The sequence below is a fragment of the Octodon degus genome, unplaced genomic scaffold (assembly GCF_000260255.1).
Source record: "Octodon degus isolate 3935 unplaced genomic scaffold, OctDeg1.0 scaffold00024, whole genome shotgun sequence".
In the NCBI taxonomy this organism is placed as follows: domain Eukaryota; kingdom Metazoa; phylum Chordata; class Mammalia; order Rodentia; family Octodontidae; genus Octodon; species Octodon degus.
This window is the reverse complement of record NW_004524600.1, coordinates 1,522,403-1,531,864: the sequence shown is the minus strand read 5'-3', so window position 1 is coordinate 1,531,864 and position 9,462 is coordinate 1,522,403. Positions and strand designations below refer to the sequence as shown.

Below are 9,462 nucleotides of genomic sequence, written 5' to 3'. Positions count from 1 at the left end.
CAATAAATATATTCTGCTCATAAAAAAATAAAAAAATAAAAATAAATAAATATTTCCATTAAAATGTTAAAACTATCATCATTGTTATAAATATCGAGAAAAATGAAAAATAATAAAATTAATATTTATTGGCACTGAGACTGGGTGTGGTGGTGTGTATGTGTAATTCCAGTGCTGGGGAGGCTGAAAACAGCAGAATCACTACAAGTCTGAGCTGTGTAGTGAGACCCTGTACCAATAAAAAAATATTGGTACTGTATAACTTAAACTGTTGAAAATATTGAAAATTACCAGACTGGTCAGATAGCTCAGCAGACTAAAGTTCCTGCTTAGGCAGACTCAGGGGCTGGGGTTCAGTCCCCATCATGACGTGCTGGCCTCAACTCTGGGGCACACTGAGGTGGTGATTGAGACGGGGCGTGGTTGTGCACCCCTGTAATCCCAGTGCTTGGGAGGCTGAAAACAGGAGGATCACTATGAGTTCAGTCTGTGTAGTAAGACCCTGTAGACCCTGTACTAAATACATTTAAAAAATTAGAAAGAAAATTACCATGTGTAAAGAAACACTTTCAAAGCTAGTTTGTACGGTTATTGTCTTCTTCTAGTCATATAATCTATGGCATAGGACAATATCTTCTCTATGTACTGAGGAATTAATTGTCATACTCTTTTTGGAAGTTTAAATCAGCTTTCCATATTTTGTCCTTTGTGCTTTAATGCAAAACATCTCTGAGAATTCCCTTAAGGTAATTAAAATATTTTGGTCTCTTCCTCCAGGACATCTTCATGTTTGTGTGACAATGATTTTCCTCACTTATGTATTTGAGTACACTTTTGCCAAGTCAGTTTGTCTTTGGAACAGTGGTGATATCCACATATCCACTGTCAATTATTTCTTAACTCCATTTGTGTTTGATTGGAGATTTATCTCCAGCTTTATTACTTTTGATTTTCTTATTCACTTTTGTCTCCATGGGTCACTTCCCACTTCGCTATCCATGTATGACCCGAGTAACACATACACTAGGATACATCAAGACTAGTCAACAATAAATATCACTTGATCCCCACTCCCAATTTTTATAGGTTTCTTTTTTCATTTATGTATTTGGTGCAGGGTCTCACTACACAGCTCAAAATTGTGGCAATCCTGTTTTGAGCCTCCCCAGGGCTGGGATTACAGGCATGTACCTGACTCAGTGTGTGCCCGGGGGCAGGGCTGGTGTGGCATGTGGTGCTGGGGATCAAATCCCTGTCCCTGCACTTGCCCAAACAAGCACTTAATCCACTGAGCTATCTTGTTGGCCCTGTACTGACAAAGCTTTATTAGTTCAATATTAAATATTAACCAAAATTTCTCACCAAATTCTTTCTGTCCATTAAACATTTTCCAAATAACATTGTCCTCCCTGTGCTTTTAAATTTAAAATGGAGGTGAAATACAAGATGTAATTTTCCGTTCTATATTCTATTTTTGTGTTACTTTAATCCTTAAATACACTTTGTTGCCAGTTGTGTCCTTCTAGTTATAACCTTATTTAGACTTTAGCCTTTCACACAAAGCCTTCGTTTTCTTCTGCCAGTGATGTGAAGGTCTCTTTGTAAACTCTTGTCAGGCTCAGGCTGCTCTGTGGATTCCAGGCTGAGATGCTTAGACCACCCTGCCCGAGGGCCATCTGCTGTCAGCTGCACAGATTTGGTGAGCTCAGACACTCTTTGCTTGCCTTCTTCCTCAGTGGTGGTGTTTTGGGTGTGTTCTGCAAGTTTAGCAGTCTGCGGATCTCCTCCTCCATCCCTCTGGAAATGTCAGAGCGGAGTAGCTGCCACGATGGAAGCCATGAGCCTTTAGGAAGAGGCTGTTGTCATATTTTTCTCCTTGAAATGCAGACCCTAGAGGTACAGTAGATCTATAGGGAAACAAGACTAGGTTGTCTTTCAGTACGGATATTGATATCAGGGAAAGAGGAAGTATTCTAAGTGAAATTTTGTTGTAGAAATTGATAGTGACTAAGTTGAGAGGTGAATAACGTTAAGTCCTGGGTGCTTTTTGCCTGACACTTCAATATTTCCAAGCTCCTAAGCCCTTGGAAAGTAGCCATCTCCTGCTTCTGCGTTGTGTGACAGATGAAGCATTTGCTCTGGACTTGACTGGTGTGGTTCTGATTTTTAGTTCTTCTTTTAGCTGTACATGTAAAAACCTTCTTTATTTCCAGCTGAAAAAACTTAAAGCAGAAATTCATATAAAAGTTTCAAATACATTTAAACTCTTCAGTTTTTACCACTGCCTGGATGTCCTGGGTTTCATCAACCTCATGAGGACATATGAAGGAAATTAGTAACATACTTTTTGAGAGATAAAATTTATAATTACCAAAGGGCTAATCTACATTTTCTGAAGAATGACAGCTCTCACCCTATCTTTGAATGTTAGAATCAGTATTTGATTATAAATTAGGAATTTAAGTATGGGAATTGTGGAGGCGTTGATCAGAGGTACGTGTGGAATGTATATGTAGAGATTAGGGACCTTTGCAGACACACGTCCAAAACCTCCTGCAATGCATGGCTAGAGATTAAAAGATAGCCTACAGGCCACAAGTCCAAGCAGGATCAGAACACATTGCCTTAAAGCATGAATGTCCTGGCCCTCATCCTCCCAATACTCTGATCTGTCATATAGATTGGCCCTAAGGTCAGGCATAGAACAGGCCACCGTGACCATCCCCTGTCCTTTTCCTGTCCCTTACATGAATTTCTGCAAAGATATCATTCTTCTTTTGTCCTTTACCCTTGCTTCCTGCTTCTCATAAAAAGTCACAGATGTTTCAGTTTGAGGCTGTGTTTATGAGGGCCTTCTTGGAGTTTCAGTGAACATTGACTTCGAATAAACTTTCATCCTTTGTGCCTTGGTCATGAACTGTGACAAGTGGTGCCCCACGCGAGGAATAATTTGGTACAACTCAGCACAGAGGACTCTCAAATCCTGGAAAAAGAGCAAGAATTCAATTTACTCTTCATCCTGGTAAGAGAACAAAGGCTGCCATGGAATAGCCTGGCATGTCTCAGCAAGGTCATAGTTAGGATTGGAAGCCAGAGGTCTTTTAACTGTCCAATTGCTAAGTGAGTGGGGGCAGTTGATTAGGTTTTTTCTTTGCTCTTTTACTTCCATTCAAAATGGTATTGTCGTAGAAGATTAGGGCTTGGCAAATCTGGCTGGAAAAGTAGTCATGACTTGTTAATTGTAATATCTTGGAACACTTGCACTGAACAGAAAGTAAAAATAGGAAAAAATAGGAAAAAAAACAAAAATAAGAAAAACATTGGCAAACAAAAAGAAAGAAAATAAAAATGGGAAAAATAGAAACAAAAGGAAAATAAAGTGTGGTGGTACATGCCTGTAATCCCAGTGCTGAGGAGGCTGAAAAACAGGAGGATCAATCACTAATTCCAATCTGTGTAGTCAGACCCTGTAGACCCTGTACTAAATACAGAAAAAAAAAGAAAAGAAAAATAGAAAAAGCAGGAAAAGAAAAGAATGCTAAAATAGGAAAAAAATAGAAGAAAATGAAAATAAAAGTTTAAAATATAGGAAAAGGAAAGGGAAATAAGAATGAAAAAAGGAGAAAAAGTTAAAGATGACGAAAGACAAGCCAGTAAGTTATGCTGAACTGGGACAAATTTATCAGGAAAAATGAACCCCTAGAAATACTTTGTACAAAATGTCAAGAATACACATATATGAGCTCAGAACTATAAAGCTTAAAGGAACATCTCCATTATATTGTGTAAATTTTTTCTCTTTCTTGCTCTTTCAGAAAGTTAAAGACAATCATTTAGGTTCTTTGATTAGTGGTTTAATTTTCTCTTTGATAATGTACTTGAAGTCAATCATAGTTCTTGTCTTTGAAGGCGAGCTTCAGTAAGGACTGGAGATCCACCCTGGACAAGCTCTGGTCTTGGTTGTCTTTCTGCCCTTGAGGTGGTTGGAATTTTGTTGTGCTCTTGGGTAGTTCTCTTCTCCATCGCTGCCGTATTCTGGGACCATGTTTCTGGGGTGGTGGGTTTCCCCCTCCCTGTGATACTTTCAGGGTGAGGCTGATCTCCACATATTCTTAAAAGCTGGTCTGGATTTGACTCTCAGATTCTGGAAGTATAATGTAAATATTTTAGTCCAAATTTATCAGCCTTTCTACCATTAGGCAGAACTGGACATTAACTCCTTTCACTCCTCTTTCCCTTCAGGAATGCTTCTAGGAGGCAAACTGACTGTTTTTTTACAGAACAGATAAGATCCTTGAAAAAACAAACAAATAAAAAATATTCCTAGGGATCCTTGTACATTTATTAACAGTTTTAAATGGAAACAGGTTTCTTTCAATAAGATTAATCATCAGTTTAAAACCTTTCTTAGTAAGTCTTTGCTTTCACTGGTGTAAAAGGGGTTTTCCCCTCTGACTCTTATTACTAAAGATCTCTGCTAATTGACGACCTATAGCAAAAGTTCTGACTAGTCTGCTCATAGCTACAAACCTGAAAACTAAAAGTTTATTGTAGTTCAAGATTGTTGTAATTCAAGCTAGCCAGTATATCTAAGCGTGTACTCTGGTTTAAAGGGAATTGTTCTGTATGGTTTTGTGTTTGTCTTCTGTCTAATGTGTTAAGAACCAGGTAAAACACCTTTAGCTGCCTTAAGAAATGCTTTTTTCTTTTTTAATTAAGGGCTGGTGTTATAGCTCAATGAACTAAGCACTTGCTTAGATAAGTGCAGGGACCAGGGTTCTATCCCTGGCACTGAATGCTGCTGCGCCAGTCCTGCCCTTGGGCATGCTGAGCCAGCGATGGAGTTTAGGCATGGTGGTACATGCCTATAATCCCAGCACTAGGGAGGTAGAAATCAGGAGGGTCACTGCGAGTCTGAGCTGTATAGTGAGGCCTTGCACCAAAAAACAAACAAACAAAAACTTAAAAAAAAGAAATATTTTTTGAGCTCAAAAATTTATTTTTAATATTTTGGTCGTTTTTGAGATTTCCATGGAAAAACTATATAAATATTCAAAATAACCAGACTTAGTTAAAACATTACCAGATAAACTTATAGGCTTGAGGCTTATACAGGAATAAAAACCTTAAAGTTTGATAATACAAAGGGTACATATGATTTAGGCTGTTGTGTATATATCTCAGTGTGTTAACTTTCATGTATATGTTATATTATCCTCTGAAGGTCCTCCCTAAGTTAGCTTATAGATAAATAAATACTTAGGACATTATCTTAAATGCTTATGATTCATATACCTAAGCAGCAGGGTAATTTAAACCAGATGGTCAGAGTAAAAATATCCTTAAAATTGATAATGTATTCCTATCCAGATTCTTAGGTAAGCAAGATAATATAAAAATGAGTTCTATAAATACAATATTTTCTATTTTCTGTGCACTATAACTTGAGGGTTTTTCTTGGTCAAAGATAATATATATAGCTTTAACTTATTATTTGTTATTATAGGTCATCTGAAATAATTGCTTTTGGCTATAATTAAAAGGTTGAATTCCCTATGTCTAAAATAATATTGTTTTCCAAAACTATTGAGATGCTCTTGGTTGAACTTATAAAACTAAATTTAAAAACAATATTCTTTATAAAAGGCACAGGTTTTATATTTTACTAGAATAAATTTCTTGCATTCCCTTCATTAGGCTTTTACTCAAAGTGGGCTTTATGAGTCAAAGCATATTTGAATGTTAACTTATAGAATGTGTTAAGCTAGAATCAATTCATAGTTAAATAAACAACTAGTTAATTTGTTGTTAAATAAACAACAAATAAACCTTGGTTTATGGTATAACTTATACATCTGGGGTATATTTATGTGCGCATCTGAAAGCAAGCTATGCTGTGAGCCTAAGCTTGAAATCTTATAAAGTTAAACCTCTATAAGCTTATTACCTACAAAGAAACTAGTGGGTACTCTCCTTTAATATATGTTAAGACTTTAATCATATAAAAAGATCAAAATTTGACAGCTCTTTAAATTTGAAGCTGACATTTAAATGTGATCTATGTTTATTTGCTTTGATTAAACAAAGTGTATAAATAAAATGTATTTATATATTGATTGATAAGTCTTTGCAGTCTTTAACACAGTTTCCTAAGTTTATCAGAGCTGTAAAGGTTCTTTTCAATATACTTATACCTTATGAAATCCATTAAAGAAATATAAAATTTGTTTTAAGAGTAGAAACTAAATATATGAAAAGATGTCCTCATAGCTGGGATAGCAATTATTGTTAACCTCATGGATATTAAGGTTTGTATTTGTGCTTTCCAACTGTACAAGCCTTCAAAGATACACAATTTAAAACACTTCTTATCATGCTGGTGATCTATGGTGATGGATATTTTAGGCTTAAGCATCCCTCACTTGTGTTTCAGCAGTTTGTGATGAAATATACATGCCGGTCTAACACGGTGTACCCAGGTAGATGCTATGCTTCTCATGTTTATGTGATTGTTTTATAACTAGAACAGTTAAAGATACCCAAACACTGTGTAGTCCAGACAATATCACTCTAGAAATTAGAAGATTAGCCTCAAATAACCTAAAAAGCACATCCTTAGACATGTAAGTGCATTCTTCATAAATTACATTCTATTAAAAGATAACAAATTTAGGGGCTGGGGAGATAGCTCAGTAGAATAAATGCCTGTGTGACCAGCGCAGGGTCCTGAGTTCAATCCCTGGTTCTGTACATACATACACACATATATGTATATATGTATGTAGTACAGCATTTAGTACAGCGTCTATAGGATCTACAGGGTCTCAATGTATAGATCTGACTCATAGTGATCCTCCTGTTTTCGGCTTCCCAAGTGCTGGGATTATAGGACGTACCACCATACCTAGTCTCAATTGCCCTCTCGGCAAGCCCTGGGCGTGGGGCTGGCATGGCATGATGGGGATCAAACCCTCAGTCGCTGTGTCTGCCTAAGCAGGCACTTTAGTCTGCTGAGCTATCTGGCCGGCTAAGATAACAAATAAAAGTTTATGTTATTTAATATCTTGTAATTAGATAAAGGTAACTGACTAAAATGTTATTTTATGCTAAAGTGGAGATTTAAATGTGTTTAAGATATAATAAAATCATCATAATGAGTATGCTAAAATATTGTTCTGTTCTTATTCTCAAGTTTTCTCTGTGAAATTTCATAATTATTATCTTTTAGCACTCTACAACCGTGACTGATAAAATCGACTCCTCAGACATGAGTCAACTCAGTGTTCTAAAAGTCAGTGAAATTTGGCAAATGGACATTACATGCTATGAATCTTTTGGCAAACTTAGATATATTCATTTCTCTGTCGATACTTACTGTGTAGGACTTGGCAACCCTGGATTTCCTGTGCCACAGCAGATTCCCTTTAGCTCATATCAGCCCAGAGTGCCACATAGTCATCATACAGCACTTCGTTCTTGATCTGCCAGTTATCCTCTGTGGCAAGAATTACTATTTAAAACTCAGTTATTAAAACAAAATGGGGGAAATACAGTAAGAGAGACTTTACCAACAGGAATAATTATATGAAGCACTCCTTAAATTTTAAAAACTGTACATCAGTTTTAAAAGGTGCGCCTCAGAGGGCTTCTGAGCAGGGGAAAGACATTTTATCTCCACAAAAGAAAGACTTTCTCTGGCCCATGAGGGCTGGGCCCTGCAGGAGTGCTCACCTGGGGAAGCGGGCATTATCACAAGCAGCCCCATCCCCAACTGTGGGAGATGGTGGCTCCCCTCCAGGGATGGCCAACAAGAGGAGAGAACGGATCTGTTACCCTCTGCAACACAGCCCTCAGGACCTACCTGAGAGAGACTGAACAGCTCACCACCTAGGCTGAGCAAATGCTACAAAAACTGGGATCCATTGCACCCCCAAAATGCTTTCCTGACAATGGTAGTACAGGTCACCTATAACTGTCATATGGCAAAGGTAAAAGGATTCTTTTAAAATTCTGCTTCTGTTTAATTGCACACCAAAAGTAAGTGGCCTGATATATTGGGCACATATATTTACCCCTCCTGTTTTTGAGATAGTCACCTGGGGTGACCCTGGGCTTCCCCTCTCTTCCAAGATCTCTTATACTGCCAGAGCTCTAGGTTCTTCTGTGTCTGGCAGCTACCTTCCCAACCCCAATATTTCTGTGCATTCTCATCTGTGGGTGCCTTTAGGAGATGGCCCAGATTTGGGGTGGACTTCATATTGGTCCACCAATCTCTCTGTTGTTTATCTTACTCATAACCTAATCCTAAAAAAATTGGAGACACCAGAATCTGATGGGGTTGCCGTCCAATTCAATCTGAAATTATGGTTTACATTTTAATTATGGCAGTAGCACTCCCTTATATTATTCTGTGATTTTTGGACTTTTATTATGTCTTTCTTCTGGTACCCAGCTACATCAATATTATAGTTTGTGTCTAGTTGTCCCCCCAAAGCCTCATGAAGTCATGGGGCAGACTTCTAGAGTTTGTGATTAACTCATAATTCTCTAGGATTATGGGTGATCCAAGGCTGGGATTATGGATCTGACTACTGCTGGGATTATGGGCATGAGTGAGGCAGATAGCCTGAATGTGTATAAGAGAAACAGAGAGACAGACTCACTCTGCTCGCTGCAGCTGTGCTGCTCCATTTTGCTCTTTGCTCTTTGCCTCCACCATGAAAGGTTGCTCTCTGCCCTGTGCCACTCTGCCTTGGAGCCAGCTGAGTATGGACTAAAACCTCCAGTAATGGTGAGCTAAATAAACCTTTCCTTCCTTCATTTAGGGTGTTGGGTATTTGACCCAGCAATGAGAGAAGAATAACTGAGAGAATCCCCTTAAAAAAGTCACATGGCATGTAGCTATTTCTTTCTTTCCTTCCATTGTCAGAATTGACAGCTATCACCATAGAGACAAGTGCATGTGGATTGCTATGATACCTTTGAGCATATCAGGCTCCGAACTTCGTGTTCATTTATTTTGGTCTTCACCAAGGAGGAAACTACTTTCACTGTTCATATTTCATCTATTCCTTAGTACTGACCTTTTAGGACTCTTAATATTACCTTGCGTACAAATGCCACATGGCCCATTCTAGAGATAAATAATAATATTTCTCAATTAAATTTACTCATATTAGGGTTAGACTAAGGGTTACAGCTTAGCTCCCCAACAAGCTTACATGTGACTGGGTGAGGGATTTTGCTCTTAAGCAAATTGCCTCAGCACTTGAACGTCTCAGGCAAGAGTGGTTTGGGGGCATGATAGCAGCAATAGCAGTGGGACCTACCACAGTCACACTCAAACCATGCCTGGCTGTCTTCAAAGTGTTATTTATGACCTCTTCACTCAAACCCTATACTGATAAGAAAACTACAGAAACACTTGATGCTCCTGAGGCAGCTGTCAGACAGCTCAGCAAC

General features: G+C 38.1%; 1 protein-coding gene across 3 annotated transcripts in view; it reads left to right on the top strand.

The window, feature by feature from the left end:
* The first annotated feature begins 1,656 nt into the window (after positions 1 to 1,656).
* The window catches only part of Ipcef1 (interaction protein for cytohesin exchange factors 1), a 215,062-nt gene continuing 207,256 nt past the window's right edge, over positions 1,657 to 9,462 (top strand). For 2 of the 3 annotated variants that reach the window (XM_023712255.1, XM_023712253.1), the window contains exon 1: positions 1,657 to 1,699. The gene's annotated coding sequence lies outside the window, so the exon portion shown is untranslated. The remainder of the gene's footprint in view (positions 1,700 to 9,462) is intronic. The other variant, XM_023712257.1, reaches the window with a different exon arrangement.